This window comes from Cupressus sempervirens, chromosome 11 (genome assembly GCF_028749045.1).
Source record: "Cupressus sempervirens isolate cs-2001-9-10 chromosome 11, ASM2874904v1, whole genome shotgun sequence".
NCBI lineage: Eukaryota > Viridiplantae > Streptophyta > Pinopsida > Cupressales > Cupressaceae > Cupressus > Cupressus sempervirens.
The window spans coordinates 794,003,271-794,025,584 of NC_143128.1; the positions used below are offsets into that span (position 1 = coordinate 794,003,271).

At 31.0% G+C, this 22,314-nt stretch overlaps 1 pseudogene; it reads right to left on the reverse strand.

The window, feature by feature from the left end:
• Window positions 1-17,527: 17,527 nt before the first annotated feature.
• On the reverse strand, window positions 17,528-21,397 carry LOC149531981 (cyclin-A1-4-like; annotated as a pseudogene).
• Window positions 21,398-22,314: the final 917 nt, after the last annotated feature.

Consider the following 22,314-nt stretch of genomic DNA (forward strand, 5'->3'; position numbering starts at 1 on the left):
ATATAAAGAGCTAAAGGAATCTCCTAGAACAAGCTAGAAGATTCTAGGAGATAAGTGTGACAACTAAGCATACATCCACATGAGGTGGAAAATCCTCGAACAAGGTGAGAGGATAAGTATGACTTAGGAGAGAACAAACTCTCGTATTGTCAAAAACTTATAACAAACTCCTAGACTACAACTAATAAATGAAATGCATTTACCTAAGTAAGCTTAAGTAAATAGAATAAATAATTAATAATTAATTATTTACTTTAAAAAAAGGTATTATCCTTCTTCACAATCTTGTAGCCCAAATCCACTACTACACATGGTAGACTATTTAACTTGCTAGATTGATAAATTTTGTGTGCAATCACTTGAATAATAAATTCAACTAATAGGTCCTCAATTCCATCAATTGACATTCCTCAACCATCCTAGTTTTCTTTGGTTAGATTTTCAATTTCATTCTTTTCTACACTTCTTATGTTCTTTGGTTGATCCAAGGTAGGGTACTCAGTTACCCTACAAATGATGGCCTTGTTTATCTTGATGAATCCACCTTCCAACCATACTTATATGTCATGAATGCAGCTAAGCATAATCTTTATCCATTGAACCTTAAAGACCTTTGGAAAACCTAGGGCACATGTAAGGTATTTCTCAGTAATGATCTTGTGTTCATCCTTCAAGACTCCATCAACACATAGATTCTCATAAGCTTATCTAATCCCAAAGTCTCTAATTTCTCCAACTTTGTATAGGTAACAAGATCTCACATTCTGAATAGTCAAGAGTCTAGGAAAAATTGATGATAAACCTCCAATATCATCAATAGTTTTTTTGAGGTTTATAGAATTTCCAAAATTAGGTGGAGGACTTTGATCATTTATTACAATTTCTGCACTATTGTCCTTCATAATTTTGCTTCTGCATCCATTACAAACTAGGGTTTTACAAGAATAAATCATTTTGCAATATTTCCACTGAATAATCAACTCAACACTAAAAGTAATACTTACTTTGTTTGTCAAATTTGTTGATATTCTGCTATGTTTCTCTCAAAATGGTCATTGAAATTTCCTTGATCACCTTAAAATCTCTCATGAGATCTTTGATCCCTTGGTAAATCAAAATGAATGTCCAAATTTGATAAATACCTTTAAATTTTTGTTTTAGGTTCACAATTAATAGCTTTATACTTGGTTGGTGCGTGAAAACTAGCTTGGTTTCTATACTTGCTTAGTCAAGGTTACCTCATTTGGCCAAGACTAATTAATTCAATTAATACATCAACTTCCTTGATCACTCGATCTATACTACAAAGCTTAGTCAATATTTACTATACCACTAATTCTCAATACATTGTATAATAAATTATTTCTTTTTCTTTCCCTTCTATGAATCTATTTTAAATGCGTCTTTACTTATTCTGATATGAACTTTTTGTACTTTATGCTAGGAACTAATGGAAAATGTATCATTGAATATATAGTTCCTCTATACATTCTTTACTTGGATGTGGAGTGATCACTTGTTCCATTGGTTTTGATGATCTTTTCTTATTTGGCTCCACCATTTCCAACTCTCACTATCTCTATCCATGTTTTCCTTCCTTCAACATTGTCATTTCCATTACTTGGTGCTGGTGCTCTAGGTTTGCAATTTCTACTAATATGTCCAACTTTGAGGCAAATGAAACATATTATTTTTTGATTTAGCCACTTCTTGTAATCTCCTCTAAAATATTTTTTTATCCATTCCTTTGGAATGTGTCCATATTCTCCATAATAGTGACAATTATGCCATGTTTTGTAATCACAATTGTAGGAGTTTTTGTTCCTTGATGCATGTATTTTTTTCTTAGGTATCCAGTTGGAATTTTTCTTGAATCTACATTCATGAGCTCTATGTCCATACTTTTGATCTTCATTCATGTGTTTGATGCCCTACTTTCTTATAATTAAAATAATTACTAGTGAATCTAGGTTTAGAAATTTGCATAGCATTTTCTCTTCTGCAAATGTTGGTTGTGTGACCAAGTTTCCCATGATAATGACATGTAGGTTTTCCTTTGGATTTAGTATTCCTTCATTCTCCACTCTTTGATGATTCTCCTCGTTCAGTAGATGAAAAGTACTTGTTGTATCCAAATCTGGAGGTGTCTTTTGTTCTAGGTGACCTCAAAAGTTCTCCAAAGTGTTTGAAAACTTTTTTTGGTTTGTTCATTCTTTACATAAGTTAATTTTCATGGCTTAACTCACTTTTCAATTTCTCATTCTGTGACCTTAGATTTGTGATTTCCAAGTCCTTTTGTTTTGCTTCCTAATTTTTAATTATAAGTTGATTGATCATGTCCAACTGAGTATTCATAAGCTTATGTATTTCAAATGATCTCTCTTCAAGTCTGATACTCATCTATATTTTGTCTTCTCCAACCATGAGCTTGTCATCCATTGCTTTATTATTTTGTTCTATTGCTTCACATAGTGTAACTAATTGTTTTCCCATTCTCTCTTGAGATCTTTTTCTTCTTTTGTTAGGAGATGATTTTTCTCTAGTAGTTTTGTCAATGCTTCATTTTTTTTTAGATTAGGATGAAAACAAGTTTTGAAGGGACCCAAAACCCTTTAGCACAAGCTAGAAATAAGAATTAAGCACCACCAAGTTTTACAAGGACCTAAAACCTGGAGTTATAGCAAAAAACACACAAAAAACAACTTTTACAAGGACCTAAAACCATAAGTTTAAACCAAACATAAAAGCATCTAGGTTTTATAAGGACCTAAAACCTAAAGTATTAAACAAATCTAGAAAATAAAAGGAAAAACTAGAAAAACCATACAGACTAGAAACCAACACACCAGCACTGACAACCAACGCCTATAACAACTCTTTAATGATACTCACTAGCTAATTACTTGCCTCTATGATACTCTAGATTATATCAGTCATAGCTAAAGTAGGAGCTTCTAGAGCCTCAATTATCTTTTTCCTCATGCTCTACCTAGTTCTCTTACTTGGTCCTCCTGGACTCCCCACCCAAACATTTTCTAGAGGCATAATCTCCTTGTTGCTCTTCTTACCTAGACTAGTTGCTATTATGCACAAACTGGAAGTAACCTATTCCATTCTTTGTCCACTTTCCTTGATTAAATAATAGAGTTCCAACTCATACACCCTTGAGTTTATTAGGGATGTTACTAACTTGTATTTCTAGCCTTGATATTGTTACTATAAGTCTTTCCACTATTAAGTAGTCATTTTGTGTCAAGTTCCTTATATTGTGTGTCATTTTTCTAAATACTTAGCTCTTCCCTTCTTTTCAAGGATGTCCTTAATTCTTCTAATTGTTGCAATATTATTTGAATTTTAATCATCTAGTTCTCAATGATTCTTCCCATCTTATACACTTCCATATCCATGATTTGATCACCTCAAGCTATTAGGCTTCCTAATTAGAGAACTAAGATCTAATACCAATTTTGGAAGGGGTAATGGGAAACAAGATACTGAGGTGGGCAGGTGAATCTAGATCTCAAACCTTAACTTCAAAAAAAAAATTTATTTCACACCTAGTTCATCTCATACTTTAGACTTACCATTTAAAATTGTAATATTGAAACATAAATGAAATACATCAGATCTGTGAAAGATTCAACACATAACATGATGATTTGGTAACCCATAAACACTTCATCCAAAAGTAAAACTAGGGTGGGGTTGAAAACAAAAGATCTTCATTGTTGCAATAGTAAAGATAACCTATTAGGGTTACAATGTTTGATCATAAGATATTATTTGTCCTATGAGGGGTCTACCCTATTAAAAGCTTTAGAGGCTATTAGGTCTCAGCTTGTTGAAGGTTTTACACTTACAATGAAGTAATGATTATATAGATATGTTAAGACAACTTTGTTAAGAAATTTATCTTGGCTCAATTAACAACTTAACTGATTCAATACCTAACTCTCAATTATCTCTATAAGTTGATATTGGATTTCCTCTTTTGTAATGTCTTTTATTTGATCTCCTAATCTGATAACTCTATTCAATCCTTCACTACTCTAATAACCCTCTTTCTGATTTTCTTTCAAACTTAGTATTTTCCTTCACATGTACATCCACATTTACTTCTTCATTCATTCATACATACATATGCTTTTGTTCTAGGGTTAGAATCCTCCTTAAATAGATGTTCTATGAAAGTTTTACATCTTGATTGATAGTTTACAATTCGTCATCTATTATTGTTTCTATCTAATTTTCTAATTGGTTGAATTGCATATCTTGGGATCATTAGATTTCATAATTATGCATGATCATCTACATAGTTAGCCCTACAAATATTAAATTTCATATAGAAGTCAACCAAAATGGTTTGCATATGTGTTTGTTTCATTACAAACTCATATGAAAAAATTGAACTAGTTGGCACTTGAATGCTCTAATGCTTGATCATGTTGGCTCATTCATACTATCACTTGACTTAGATATATACCTATTTTCTCAACAATCATTAACTAGTCAATGTTTTTTGTTCCAACTATATTGCTAAGTGTGTACATGTGCTTAATTTTAATTGAATACACAACAATCACTATCATGTTCGGTATAAGTTTTGTTTGCTCGCTCTTTACTAGATGATGTAGTCACAGTGATGACTGTGTAATCTTGTTTAGTAAATGACTAAGTGCTTGGACACTAATAGAAAATATATTATTAGAAATTGACATAGCCATATTTTCATGTTATAAACCCTTCTTAGCACTACCTTTATCCATTTGATCTTGAAATTCTTTGAAAACTCTAGGACATGAGTCAACACTTTCTTATCAAGAATTTTGAACTCGTCTTTTAGAACTTCTTCATCACACAATTTCTCATATTCTTCTTGAATCTTGTAGTTACCAACTTCTTCAATCCTACACATGTAGAAACTTTACACATAATGGATCATGATAACCTTAGGTGTTATCAAGGATAATGCACCCATTGAATCACATTTCATCGCAATCTTAGGAATAACAAAAAATTTAGGTGGAGGATAAGTGTCACTCCTCACCAATTGAATATTACTTACCTTTACTCCTTTTTTTTTTCCCACAGATGATTAATATACCATATTTATTTGCTAGGGTTTGAAACTTCTTCTCTGGATAATCGACACAACTCAAATCTTCACTTAATAAAACTTTAGCTTCAAAATTTGCTCTAAATTTCCTTGAGAACTATTTTCCAAATCACTAAAATTGCTCTGTGCTCTTGTAATCTATATGCAAGGTGTAAAAAATGTTTTTGAATTCAAATATATACTTCCTTTTACTTGAATTAGGGTCTCCATTAATGATGTGTACACTAATAGGTCAAATTTAGTTGTCTTGGTCAATATTGTACCTTTCAAACTAGGTCTTCATTGTATAGTTTAGTTTCTTCCATCTAACTCAACCTATACACTAGTTAAGCATTTGAAGTACTCAGTCTATATTGTAATGCTCAATCACTATAGACAATTTTATCGATGTTTGACACTAATAGTGTAGTCTTTACATAGATCTATTCTTATGCATATTTTCTTATGTAAATATGAACTTTAGCACATTTTATGTTAGGAATTGATGTAAGATATGAGTAAGAGCACAAAGTTGGGTTGCAATTCTGTGGAAGTCAAATATACAGAATTGGACCTTTCGAAAATAGGTACCCAATCTACTTAGAATCAAGTACCCATTTCTAAAATTGCACTTCGGGCACCTAAGCCGCAATTCAAAAATTGGGTACCCAATTTTTGAAAAGTAGATCAGGTGCCTGAACCACTTAAAAATTGGGCACCCAATTTTGAACAAATCAAGTACCTAATTTTTAAAATATCAAGTACCCAATTTCAAAAAATTACAAATACCCCCTTTCTTGGTGTTTTGAGTGTCATTTTCATCATTTGGAAAATGGAAGCCCAATTTTAGAACAATACAGGAGCCTATTTTTGACCTCTACCAACTGCCCCCTACTGTTATTTTTCAACATACCCATCATTTTATTTTATTTTTTACTATTTTACTTTATTATTTTTATTTTTACGTTTTATATACCATCAATTTATTGTTTTTTTTTTCAATTTTAATGTAGATAAAATTGTAAATTTTCATTGTTAATGAGTATTATCTTTAGATTACTGTATTTGTTAATTTAAAAAATAGTTTTGTAGATGTTCATTTAAAAATTATTATTTTAGATGTTTTGAAATGTATTTAATATGTAAATTAAAATGTTCAATGATTAGATTATAGATGTAAATTCATTGTTTAATAAACATGTAATTACAAATAAATATTGATTTCAAATAACTAGTGATTAATTATAGATTAGTTTGTAAACCATATAAAAAAGAAAGTAAAACCAACTATATTTGTACTTGTCTTTAACCTCGACCTAACCATATAACTATACAAAAAAACCCTAAACATATAACTAAGTATTTAATCACGTAACACCCCGCTAAGGGATCCAAAAACAAAACTTAGTATTTAATGATTTTACTTATTGTATTGAACTTTCTTTCATGGATCACAAATGGACGATGTAAACTATTTTATAAATGTATATTCTTTTAGCCTTTCATACCCCGTGACATGTACAATGGATGATTGTGCATTCTGAACTAATTTTCCAAGTAGCATTCAGAACAAATGTATATTATTTAAATGGATTGAAATTTTAGTTAGTCTTTCATGTGGATCTGTTATTTATTTTACTTCTAGTACTTATAATTATTTAAAAATTAAATGTAAATGTGTTCGTTAAGGAATTGTTAAGGAATGTAATCTGTTATGTTTTTTATGTAAATTATTGAACATGTTATTGCTTGCTTAGTAAAACTTTAGGTTACTTCTTTGGATCCCTTGGTTGGGCATTACATAATGCCCCCCCTTACTTTACATCAAGGTTATTATTATGGTTAGGGTTGGGGTTCAAGTATCAGGCATAAGATTTACACTAATAGTTTTGGATTAAGGGAAAACATTTAGGATTAACCATAATCTCTATTTTAACCAAAACTCTAATCATAACCCTTACTATCATCCTAACCATAATCTTAATTTGCTAAAACCTACACCCTAATATAAATAATTAAATAAGTATCCTAAGAACCAAGTACTAATTATAAATGTCAAACCATAATCCTAACCTTAAATGATAAACTATTATCCTAAATGCTTAACCCTTATCTTAAACATTAATATTCCTAATCCTAACCCTATCCCTAAATCCTAACCCTAATCCTAAAAGATTTACACAAATCTAAAGTATTAAATACTAAATATTAGATCCATACCTAAGCAATAACCTTAAGTTATACTAAACGATAATTTAAAATGAAAAAATCTAAACTCTTCAAATACTAAACTATAGTTGTCAATGATATTATAATCTCATCCCTAATTATAAATGCTAAAATTATACATTAAATGGTAAAACATGTGCCTGATACAAAATATTAAACCTTGACATTAAGTTTTAAATTCTAATCTCAAGTCCAACCCTTATCCTAAATTATTAACCCTTGGCCTAACTAAGTTATCCTAAATGCTAAACCTTTATCCTAAAAATAATCATAAATGCTAAGCCCTTCTCGTAATTCTAAATAAAAATATTAAGCTTAAATATTAAACCCTAATCTTGACCTTAACTATGATTTACATATAAGGTTAGGGTTTAACATTTAACATTTAAGATTAGGATCCAGTACTAGGATTTGTATTCAATTCTAGAATATAAATAGGATAAGTATTATAATTTAGATTTTATAATTAAGGTGTATATTTAGATTTATGATTAAGGTTTATAATTAAGGTTTATAATTAAGATTTATTATTAAGGTTTATAATTAAGGGTTATATCCAACAACTCATTAAAACACGTTAAGAAAAATGATGATTTGTGAAGTTGCTTCCACCTACAAATTAGAATTAAGAAAACATATTTTATTTTAATCATTGAAACTACTGAGGCTAATGTTTGGATGAGCCAAGAGTAGTTTGCAGGTGGAAGACAAGTAAGCATCCAAAAGTAATTATAAAAGATGTGATTAATATAATACAAAGTTTTCCAATAGTAAGAAGACTTTGGTCATAATTTAAAAATGCAATTAATATAACACATTCCACCATAGAGATTTAAAGGGAAGAAAAGTTCTATTAGCTCAAAATTCATAACAATTGTTAAATGATAAGTTAAGATTTAAATTACTAAAGAAGATAAATTATAAGTTTAAGTATTATGATTAGAATTAATATTAAGATTAGAATTAGGATTATTATGGTTAGGGATAGGGTTCATGTATTAGAATTAGGATCCAGACTTATAGTTTGCATTTGTAGTTTATAGTTAGGATGAACTATAATCATAAATATAAATCAAATCATAATTCTATCTCTAAGCTTTCATTCTAATTGGAACTTTAACTCTCATCCTAATGCCATCTATTATATATCATTTAAACAATAGCACCATAATAAATATCCAAAACCTAAATATAATTCTAACTAGAAAACTATAATCCTAGGTAAACCCTTACATTAGTCATAATCATTATAATAATCTTAAGCTTAACCATCATGAAAACCCTAAACATAACAAAATTCTAAACCATAACCTTGCCACAATGTTAAGTTTGTTTGATCCTGAGATGAACATATAATCCATAATGGGAATACAATCCCCCAGTGTTATAATAGAAGTGTGCATAAAAATTGATCTAGCTACTTGAATATAGAAAAGGGAAACAATTTTGAGGCAAACAAACCTAGAACAAACAACACATTAGAAGTTGTATTCTCAATCCCCCTACCAATTTCTTCATACTTTTCTTCCATAACCTTAATTATCCTCATTTTTATCTCATCTTATCCTTATATTTCTTAATGATTTTGTGCATTTCCTCACAAGTTTAGTAGGCCAAATAAATGCATAAATAGTGTTGAATAAAAAATCTTATAAGAGTATCAAAATATATTTCCCTTTCTATAAGGTCAATTAGGGGTATAGGATAGAAGCATATAACTGTAATATTTTTTTTTCAACAAGAGTTTAAAAACAAAATAGAATAGGAATATAACTACTCTAGCATTCAATATAAAATATTAATAATAAAAAAATCACTACAATTTATTTCATAAAGTAATTCCATTTAGGATCTAGATCATAATCTAACAAAACAATGGTTAAACTATTGGGCACTTTCACATCCTTTTCCTTAATATCAAAAACATGTTCCCTTGAACTTGCATAGACAAAACAAGTTTGTATCTAACATTAAAACTAGATTTATATAGTTGATTTATTAATATAGTCTTTTGGACTATTATTTTATGATTAGACTTAAATTTGGTATAATGTTCAATTGGCCTTAGCATTAAATTTTATTTAAGTGTTTAACTTTATGTATTTAATTGATATGGTTTTAAAGATCCGAGCATTTATATAATTGATATTTTAGATTTAAATTTTATTAAATAGTAATTTTCTCATTTTTTATGTTGTTTAAACATATATGTAGATTATATTTGATAGACCTGCTGCCACCCCCTCCCCCTCCCCCACCCTCACCTCCACCCCCACCTCTACGACCACCTAGTTGTCCTTCACCACCCACCATAGATGATCTGTGAGAGAGCATGAGGGGTAAACTTAAAAACCTCATGTGAGATATAGAGGCTATCAGATGCGAGGCATAACACCCTCCTCACCTACTATGCCTTGCAAATAGCATACAAGGAATCATTCACTCCAAACAACATTTGGATTGCAATATTGATTCATTTAGATTATGAAGGAAAAACATGTGTGCCTTCTATTTTGATGGTTTATCATATAGAGAGGTCCGTAACCTCAAAATAGGTAAAGGAAATTTTTAATACTATTTTGTAAACCCTAAGATATGTGAGGAGATTAAGGAGAGGAAGCCGCATATTTCTATTAGATGGTGCACACATCCACACATAGCAGCACACTTTTAGGAGTAGTGGTGGATGATATTTGACCATCCACCACACACTAATCATGAGATGCCTATGTACTTCCTTAGGAAGCTATGGGCTGAGTTTGAATTGGGTTTGAAACACAATTATTTTGATATCAGATCATTTTAGGGGGTTGTTGGAGGGATGCCTCAAGATAGGCCTATGACAAAGCTAAGTGATAGAATGAGAAACCATAAGCAACCTCAGCCCCTTGTACCTCTTCCTACATGCATTGTACTAGCTCCACACCATCATCGAGTAGTTTCATCTACTCTTACCTCTTTAAGTTCCCTTTCAAGAAATTGAGTACAACAGTGGACATAGGTGACACATGTTCATCCACTTGGACATATTTGTACTAGCTATAGAGGCATATGCAGAGGCCTCGAGAGCAATGTTGATGCAATGAACAATGGCCGTTATGCTGAGGGTGATATTTTTGATGATGATATATACACTTCCCATGGTGATAGTAGTGATGAGATTGATGTGTCATCATTTGTTAACCTCATGTAGGGAGAGCTTGGAGACAGTCAAGAGCAACAGTTAAAATTTTAATTAAAAGTTAAATATAAAGTACATAATTATTTACTTTCTACATACATATGTAATTGTATTAACCATATTAATTTGTACTTTTGAAATAATAGAGGAAAGATGATATTGTTCCTCCTAGGAGGCAGTATAGTCATTTTTTGAGACCTTTGAATTACACTATAAAAATGTACATTTGAACTTGAATTTAATAACATGTGCTCATACGTTCTTTTTATCTGATTTGTAGGTATTGTCTAGTGCTACACAGTTTGATGTTAGTAGAGGTCCTGATCTAGTTACCACTAAGGCACAACCTCAAATACATACGATATGAACTTTTGACTAAAGACTTGAATAATTTGTACTATTTTTATGTATGTACATTGTTACTAACTTATAATCTAAACAATTTTGACTCATGTATATATTTTATGTGTTTTGATTTTATGAATAGGAGATGGATCATACTCATCCATACAGGCCTTGGTATAGTTTATTTTTAACTCCATCTTTTGATCATCATGCTAGCATACCTATTGACACATCTATGATAGTGGCGACTACTCAGGTATGATATATATACATGGTTTTATAGTGTATAAAAAATGTAGTGTACAAATTATGTACTTCATAATTATTCATGTATATATAATTTTGACACAATATTTATGTATCCATAATTTTAGGACTATGTCACCATGATTATTTCTAAGAGTATGGGACTTAGCCAGATGGAGGTACCTACATCATCCTTTGAGGTTACTATTGTGATTTATGTACATACATAGTTCATTAAATGCTCAAGATTTATCAAATTTTAAAAATGTATGTATTGTAAATTATAGGACCTCACTACTACTGCATTTGGTAGCTTTCCTAGTGCACCTCCTCTTGTTACATAAGATGATCTATCTGAGTCCACTTTGCTTTGAATAAAGATGACATTCGATCAGATAGATTAGGTCTTGTTGGCACCTTTAGATTGTGTTTTTATGACACATATTATTTATTTTGATACACTTTGTATTAGGATAGTTAACTATATTATATGTATTTTTTGACTTCATAGATCATATTATGACATGCTAGAACATGTACTATTTTTTTATGACTTATTATCATGCTAGTGTATGTACTATATATTACTATGTTTCATCATGTTTTAAGTATTCAAACCCTTTTTTTTGTTGCAACATATTTTATTCATGAACATATGACACATTCTGTAAGTATAAATGCTACATGAACAATAATTTTAACTATTTATAAAGCATTAATACTAATATCAAAAAGATTATTGGATAAATATCACATCAAATTTATGCATTGAGATTCATACAAATAAATTTGACCTACTATTATAAATATTTTTCATCCTAAAAATTCAAATTTATAAAATTTAGGTAAAGATTGAAGTTTTTTTTATGAAATGATGGATGATACCCTTCCTTTCACACATTTTCTCGTCAAGGCTATGTATGTATGTTCATGTGATTATGTACCTAGGAAAGTCATGTACCTAGATGGTTCTTTGTAACTTTGACTTAGGTTCTCTTACATCCCAAGTAATTAAATAACCAATTAAGGTAGTTTTAATGTGTCCTAATTGGTCCTAATATATTCTAAGGTTTTTTAATGGGTCTTGGGGCCACTTACAATCCATTATGACCCCTTATGATACATTAGAATCATTAACAACCCACTTGTGTGTCCTATTATAGTTAATGTGTTCTAGGGGATCCTAATAGACCCTAAGATGTCCTCGGACCACTAAGAACCCATTATGACCCTTCATGATATATTAAGACCATAGTTTAAAACCAAAGAGGAAACATTAGGACTGATTACAACCACATAAGAACTATTATAATGCCTTTGGACATAGTAGTGTATCATATGACGGTGAATGTGTTCAGAGGGGTTATAAATGGTTCTTATGAGTCCTAATGGCCCCTAATGGATTATAAGGGTTCCTAACAGGTCCTAATAGGTCATGGGATCACTTAAAACACATTAGAACCCCTTAAGACACATTTGGACCCATTAGGGCATATTATAACCCATTAGTGTGTCTTAAATGCCCCTTAAGATTATCTAAGAGGCATTAATGGATTTTAATATGTTTTAAATGGTCATAATGTGTACCCTAAATGGTATTAATGGGTTTTCAAACCATATAGGACCAATCGTGATCCATTGTGAGATATTAGGACCTCTTAGGACACGTTACTATGTCTTGCAATGGTTAATGTGTTATAAGAGGTTTAATAGGGTCTAATGGGTCCTAATGTGTGCGAGTGGATCCTATTGTGTCCTAATGAGACCTAATGTGTACTAATGGGTCCTAAAAATCCCTAATGTTCCCTTAGAAGATATGACTCATTAAGGCACATTAGACCTCTAAATGATGTCCTACAATGACAAATATGCTATAAAGGCTCATAATGGGTCATAATGGTTCTTAGGAGGTTTTAATTAGTCTCAAGGATTCGTAGAACCACTTAGGACCTAGTAAAACTCCTTAGGAAAAAATAGGATTGAATAGGACACATTACAACCCTAAATTATATCCTATGATGATTAATGTGTTCTAAGGGTTCATAAAGTGTGCTAATGGTATGAATGGGTTCCAAGGAGTCATAATGGGTCCTAAGGTTTCTTATGACCACATATGAACCATCAAAGCCTCTTGGAAATATTAGAATGTACTAGGACACATTAGAAAAGATTACTTTTAGGACTACAATAACTAATGTGTTGTAAGGGGTCCTAAGAGGTGTTAATTTTTCCTAAGGTGTCCTAATGGGACCCCTTTTTGATAAATTACAAGCACTTATAACCCTCACCATATGCCTCCCCCCCCTCTCTCCCTCTCTTCCTCCTTCCCTCCCTCTCGGTTAACATGGTTAACATGGTTAAACATACATGTCAATTATCAAAATAACAATAGCATATAATCAATACAATGAGTAATGATCTTTAAGTTATTATGTACAAGTGAAGGGTTATTAATTACAATCAATAGGAATTTGAAATTTCAAAAAAACATTAATTTAAACATGCTTGAATGTAAAAGTAATGGAAAAAAATAGGAGGCCATTACTTAAATTTACAATTATTTTATAATATCAAGTGGACACCTTTAACTTTCAAATAGAAGTAAACTCCTATTTTTAAAATTGTTTGTACAACATATTTCACAATATATGTAAGACAATGTCAATGATAAATATATAGAAGTGAACTCAAAATATAAAATTGGTTCAACACATCTCTTCAAATGAGGTCCTATAAAATAAAATTGTAAAAAAAAAACACATGTTAATCAATGTATAAATTAATATGAGGTATCTAAACTATGTAAATATATGTGTAATTTGTATGTACTCACTATGTGGAATTGTACAAGATGTTGATGCTCGATCCACTTTAACACTTAAATTTGCATAAATTGTAATTGAGACTTGAATAAGAGGAATATATATAAGTTCTCTAATTTAGTATTGATAGCACAAACATACATGTAATTAAATTATATAAGTACATATATAAAAATAACAAAATAAAGAAAAAACTTACATGTGTTTGATTTAAATGTAGTTACCCCACTGATGAAGAGCTCATAACACATTATCTCATTAGAAAGGTTTTAGATGAAAATTTCATAGGAAGGGCCATTGCTGAAGTGGACCTCAACAACTGTGAGCCTTCAGGAGGGTTCAATTCCCTCCTTTATTATTCACTATGCATATAATCCCATACACCCATTTGATCTCAAATGATGATATGTATAGAATGTTGAGTGTCTGTGCTAAGTGCTCCAAAACCATCCATTTCATGCCTTCATCTATACACAATGTCTTTCTAGTTTCTTTCTACTTACACACCCATTTCATTTCATATGATCATCTAAAAATTGTGTCACTCTAAGCTCTCAACTATTTCCTCTTGATTGATCATCTCATAACTGCTGAATGAAAGCTTTGGGATAAGCTATAGGCATCCATCAAAAGTTTGGCTAGATTTTGATCTAGGATATAGTACTACAAGCTATATTTCATGCCAGTCAAAAAATCTTCTTAGCCATGGCCTGGGGAATATGAACTAGCTAGATGAATGCCACATTCATGTTTGATGGAGAAACCCTTCTTGAGAAAGGGGAGAGATTTTTTGTTGACCACTCAGTTGTTGTTCTCCTAAAGCTACATGCTAGAATTAGAAAAAAATAGGCTCATCTTTGGAGTTGAATCAACTTCCAGTTATAACAAGCAAGCTTCTATCAGATAATGGAAGCCAAGAATTGGGGACTTCAAGGAAAATGAGTTAAATGAAAGGGGATTTACAAGAGAGTTAAATAAAAGGGGATTTACACTAGAAGATATGCATTGTGCATAACAAAAGGAATTAAGAGAATTAATGAAATATGATATATGTGTAACAAAGATTGTTTGTTAATGATTGCAACCCATCAGTTGTAAATTTTTTCTCATCCCAAAGCACATGATAATGTGTTGGTCTGTTGGTCCCCTGTAAATGATAAAAACTAGATCAATTTTTGTTATAATACATGGGAAAGAAAGCATGACAAGTTGATCTAAGCAATAAGTATTATACCTATATCCCAGCATGACTGTAGAGATAAAAGTCAAATTCTTTGGGATGGAAAATTTTGGAATCAACCATAGTGCCTAAAAATATAGGAAACCCACATCAACGTTACAAATTGACACCTTTGAATAGAGTAGAACATTACTATATAGCCTTATAGGACCTTCATACTTGGAAAGATGTTCCCACTTCTGTCTATAGAATGCCTATCTCAATGGTTGTTTGCAAATAGTCTAGTATGGTGCCACTTTTGAACAACAAATGTCACTGGGGGTTGGTAATTTGGCTCAAGAGATGCACAAGCCTATTCACACCATAGAACTTATAGTTCATATAGCATTCATCTATCTTCTTTAACAAAATCCAAAGAGAATACAAACATACTAATGAGCCATGCCAATCTCAATTGAATAGCAAGTACTATTGTGAGTATTAGGAAATTGACCCTATGAATAGCATCCAGTTCAAAAAGTAGAACTTGGTAAAACTGCCCTTCACTTACACCATCTCTGAAGAAATACCAAAACTATCACTAAGGAGACATGAGAAATGCAAAACTAAATCTCACCACAAAAACCAATCAAGATGAAATAAATTACCTATAAAATATGATTCAAAGAGGCTTTTGTCCTGTTTCTCTATGAAAAGAAATCAGTAGCTCCCTACAAAGAATCAAAGTGAAATAATCATTCAAATTCCTAATATCATACCTTAAATATTGAGTAGTAAGTGAATTCCCAAAAATCATATTTTTAATTTTTCTGAGCAGTAACTTGTCTAAGAATTTTCAATTTCATTGGTTGGTTTAGTGTTAATAAAATGCATAATGATCACTATTCCTATCTAAGATATGACTATTCTGAAAGAAGAGCATTAAATTTTTTACCTTAACATCTCTATCATTTTCTAAGCTAATAGAAAGAGCGTTTTAAATGTACATGAATGTCTCGTCCAGAATCATTGTGATACTTCATAGCCAATTCCATTTTAATGTTACAAATGGCTTTGCATTATCTATATCTCTAACATGTGAGGCCTTTTAAAACTAGTAATATTGTAGTCATTCATCAATTCTCTAAAGATTGGAATAGTAATTCTTAACCATACCATGTAAATGAAAATTAAATGCAAGCCCCCAAAAATTAAAAGCTCATGACTTTTAAAGTGAAACAACTACCGTCCTAATAGATTGATAGTATTAGATAGAAAACTTTGAAAATTACACAACGTCATCAAGTTGGTCAAAATCATGATAGTTCACATCAATAAGACCAATAACAACCATCAATGAAACAACATGGAGTAGGGTTAGGGTTTGATGATCTTACCATAATGGATCCAATACCACTCCTAATTAGAACATCTGTAGACTGAGGAATGGTATAGTTCATAGCATGATTATTGTTAATATTTCCTATATTGAAGAAATAACTAACACCCCAATCAACATTCCCTATAGCCAAGTAGTAAAGCACATTGCTTACAATACTCGAAGCACACTTTGCCTAAACAACGGTTGTTATTTGAGATGTATATTCCCTAAAATACTGCACTTGCTTCCACAATACTATCACATTCTATACAACCCCCACAAAATATAAAAGCTCTTAGCCCAAACAAAAAATTACCCACATTACATGCACTGGTAATGTAACCATTTTAATGCTTAAATGGAAATGCTTTAAAAAGACTTATTTATGCCTAGCTCGCTCTTTCTAGTAAAATTATCATAGCCAGAGCTAGCTAGAGAGAAGCATACTCTGGTAAGAAAATCATCTGAGGTGAGACTATCATCTAGGTATGCTGGAACTACTTCTTTGATGCCCAGTGTAGATGCTATAGAAAATAACTCCACATGATCAACACTACAAGGAAAGAAAATATATCATTTCAAGTAGGAATACAAACTTGTTTGATGACATGAAAAAGGAAAATATTTCAGCCACTACAGCTAGTTTTTGAATTTAAATACAAGGATTAGATTTTTATAATAGACCATCTAAAAAAAACTAAAGGTGGTGGTTTTCCTATGGATCTGAACATTGGATATTGACATCTGTACTGTTGACCAGTTAAATCATTTCAACCAAACTATATAAAGCATTTGAGGACCTAAAAAATAAATTCTTTTAGCCATTGCTATTTGCTGAACATATATGGAGAACAAAACAATTAGGAGTGTCATGCAAATAGCACATATTATAGACTTTACATAGAGTAGACTTTGAAAATAGATAATATGAAAAAAATTAAAGGATGTCAATTATTAAATGATCTATAGATTTGAACACTAAAATTTGATATATTTGCTAGTAGTGAGCTGAATCCCATTCCAAATTAAGAGCCACTCAACCCTCAAGATATTAGCTTCAACTTCATGATTATTCGTTTTCCAAAAACTAAGGAGAAATTTCCATTGGGCGAGACATCTTTGCCACACATTTGAATTGTAAATACAAAAGAAAGATGCTGGAAATTATTGACCATGGGGGTGATAAATTTAGAATTTTAAATGCTAGAAGATATTTAGATACCTTGTGTTGGTGATACTTCTCCCTGACTATAGTCAATGCATACCCTTTGCTATTTAGTTGTAAATTATGCAATGCATGAATATAGTCCTTCATCTCTTATACTTTATAGCCTGTGTAATGTTCTAGCATAGGATTATGAAGATTGTGGACAATAAAATCATGTTCAAATTTTAGTATAGACAAGACCAAACAAAAAAATGACTCGATGGAATTTACATTACCCAAGGGCAAGTTCCAGGATCAAGAGTCATCCTTGCCACAAATGCAGCTGATGCAACTATCATTGATGAAACATAACAGAGAAAGTCATACTCAACAAGGGTGAGTTTAGCAAGACAATTTCCCATGAATTCCAAATGTAGGGATGGAACCTGAATGAAAAAAATTATGAAGGTAAGAATAAAATACTTTTATATATTAAATAATTTTATCTCCCACATACAACAAAGGAAAACTAGAAAGTAAAAATACCTTATCACATGTTTGAGCAGCATGGGCAAAGCGCTTATTCGAATTGAGAAGGGAAAAATGAAAAATTAGTACAACATTAATTTATCATGATTGTTCTATGGCTTACATTTGAATATATCACTGTTTTTGTTTTTGATGTTAACTTTGATGAAAATAGTCATCAAGATTGCTCCACAAAAAACATTACTTGAGAAGGCTCTTAGTGTTGTCAGATCATATTGCAAATAAGTTAGGACATCAATCTCCATTTCTAACACCTATTAGTATTAAGATAAGGATAATTCTCATTTTAAGAATACCATTCAAGAGAGATGTGAAAAATTATCTTTCAATATAAAAGGAAAATTGTACCTCCTCCCTTGTGTAAGTATTATCTGTAATGTAACAAAATTCTTCCACATGTGGAGCACAAATTTCTTCATAATTCAAAGTAGTAGTTAAAAACTAACCAAAGAAAAGAAAAGAAATGAAAATGTTACAGTAGGCAAGAAGTAAACACGAGGCAACAAGCATGCAAGTAACCCAAAGAAGCTAAAGTTTTTGTCTATTCACAACATTTATAGAGAGAAACTGATCAATATAGGACACAATTAAGTAAAGTGTATCTGGCACAAGTTTGTACTCCTTGACAACCTATTACAACAATATAATTTTGAATTTATTATATAAAATTAATTGCACAACTACAATAGGGAAAAATAAATGTACAGATAGCATGAAGAAATGCAATAAGCAACAAACCTCAACAAGCTAATCAACAAGCATACCCCTCATATTTACATTGATCTCCTGTTGATTTGTTTCAATGTAACAAGGTAATGCTCGCCATTTTAGCTAAAAAATTAATTGATGACTGTAAGTATTAATCAAAAGAAGCTTCAAGAAAATGTCATAAATTCAATCTAGATTGACACATGAAAACCGATAACATTTTTTCTTCAAATACCTATGTTACTTCATTTAAGCTTAGAACATCAACAAAAATTTACAATTTTTAGTGAAGATATTTATCAACTAAATCTATATCTAGCACACCACATAAAAACAAAGTAATTCACGACTTCCTCTATAGAACATTGTAGATCCATCCAAGGATCTACAGTTATATGCCTATAACAAAAAATTTACAGCAATAAGCTGAAGTTGTTAAAAGCATAATACATCTAACAATAGTGAGAATTATACTAACACGCAATAGAAAAGTGCATAGAAAAAAATCAGCTCAATTGGACAACATAACTTTTCTAGATCAAGAATAAAAGATCACTGTGAACAGAGAAAACCTCTATAATGTGTAAGTTATTATAAATTTTTGTGGCATAAGCAGTACACATCTAAGGATCACCATGGTCCAAATCAATATCAATATAGTGAGAACAGCTTGCATGTAAAAGCACAGATCTATGTCACCGTTTGTGATAAAAAAACCTATTTTGGTCAAATCTCATTCCTCTATCAAAACTCAAATTTTTTCAAAAACTAAAAATACCCTTTTATAGATCTCAGATTCAATATCATCATTATATAAATTTTTGATTTTTTTGATTAGTTATAATATGTTATAATCTCAAAGTATTACAAGTCGATATTTCAACATTTTAGAAGATGCTCCCTCAAAAAAGGAAAAAAAATAGTAAATCATATCAAAAAAATTTAAAAATTATATTTATCTCTAGAGGAGAGAATCTTCTTCACAAATATGTAATTTTTTTTCAAGAAGGTATAGATTTGATAGGAAAGTTTTAACGGGAGGAAAAAAATGTTGGATTCTGATAAGGTCAAACTTGAGTACGTATAACAAAGAAAATATACATCAAAATTAATTATTTCTTTTTTTCTACACTAGCTATACATGTCATCTATAAGATATTTTAGAATTAGAACAAAAAAATATGATTTGCATATACTTGTTTGATGGGAACTACACCCTATATTTTTACAATGAAAAAAGGGACTTCAAAATAAAATAAAATGAATAAATTCCTACTCACATTTCATCCAACTCAAAAAAATTCATCCAATTCTACACATTTCATCAGTTTACATCATCTTCATATTTTAAACAAAAATACCATTTTTTTTGTCACTAATGTTGAACTATCACATTTTGATATCACATTTCTTTATAAAAGGTGACACAGGTTTGTGCTTTTACTTCCCACACCTTCACGAGATTTGACTAGAATGGCAGGAACTCCTAACATTTGTAGAAGATCAAAACTGTGAGTAAAAAGCAAAAAGAAGAGAATTTGGAAAAATTGATCAAAATAAAAAACAAAACTTAATGAATTATATGTTTAGGTACTCTTAATTAGTTTACGAAATCCCAGTCAAATTACCTTGTTTTGAATTTTTCTTGAGCTCTCTTGATATGTGTTGATTTTGCAAAATTTGTTGCTTTAGAGAAGACACTAATGCCTCATTAGAACATGTTGAAGCATTTTCATTATTTTTTTCAGCTACAAGTTGTTTGCATTGTAATTGCACTAGTATATTTTCTGTAGTTGTAGTTAGATCTTTAGAATTAGCCTATATATCCTACGCATTCTCTCCATTGCTCTTTTTTTCACCAATCCCAACATCATCATTGGAAGAATGATCCTTGGAATGGCAAGAAACAAGTATCATATCCTTTTCAATTTCTACAACTTTGGTATCTGTATTGACATTCTAAATAATTCCTTGGCATTTTCCTTTTCTATTGTTACCCAAGGATGCAACCTAAGCTCATATCACAATACAAATAAATTATATATATCCAAAATGAAAACATTGTGAGAATAGAGGAGATATGACACAAATAGTGTTAGGTTCTCTTGAAGATATGTAAAATTTAAATCTAGACTCCAGCATGCATAGAATACTAAATTAAAGTAGACTTTTGCCATACAATTTAGACTACACTGTCATTTCTCATCATCTCCCTAAAATAACATGTAGAATATAAAAGTTAAAACCAACATAAGTATGCAAAATAAAACTCAGTTTTACCTTACGTGACCTAACTCTTGGCAAAGCAGGTTCTCCATCTTTATACATGTTAGTCACATCTCCAAGTACTACTCAATGTTTAGCTAGACTAGTAGCATCATGTAAAGAATGTGTGGTGGAATCCTCAGATGTTGGTCTTTTTCTCATCTTCCTTTGGCCCACTGGAGGAAAAGGTGGGGGTAGTTGGTTTTCACAAGAAATAATGTTATTGTTAGATGTGGACTTCCCAACCCTGGCCCAAGTAGTAGCTATCATGGCCTAGTCATGGCTTGGCCACTTAAGCAATAGTGAAATGTACAAAGCCTGACTCTTCTAACACTAAATTTTTGAATAATGTTTGCACAGAAGATTCAAGTGAGAAAATCTGTCATGAAACATGACCTATTACTCCTATGAACAAATCACAACCTATAATTTACAGGCACAAAATCTTGAAATGCAACTAAAATCATAGAGTTTAATTATTATTGAATCAATATTGTGAGCTAAAACCAGTCAAAAACATGGTTAACGATATGGAAAACATTTTAATAGGCTAAAAATGGGTGCGCTTGTTAAATGCTAACTAACTTGAGAATACATTTTGATCCAAGAATCTAAAACTAGTTGAGGTGTTAAGGGTGCACTATAAAGTAGTGAAAACAAAGAACATAATTCTATACAACAGTAAAAAAAGCCACAACTAGGATTATGAGTAACTAGAAATATGTGCATTTTTATAGGAGTAACATTACAACTATTAGGTTAAGTTGCTCATTCACATTTAGGGATGGACTTAGGTACCAAAATATGATTCATCATTTTTTTTTTATTATGATTCATATGGATTCATGTGTATGCATATTATATATAAGAACATATGCATGCATTATGTATGGAATCGTGTGTATTTATTCCATGTTTGGCATATGGGTCTCTAGGGATCTGCATAGATTCACATCAAAATTCATATGGATTCATGATGGATTCATGTAGGGTTCAAATTTGACCTTGTGGATTTTTCCGGATTCATAGATCACAAATCCATAGGGTCAAATCCGAACACTATGCAAATCTAGTACATACCGGTTCAAGAATCCAAACCTAATACGGACCTAGGTCTAGTCCACAAGCTAGATGCAAAACTTTGGTAACATGGCTATTAGGACATGTAATGAGTATTGACTAGAATT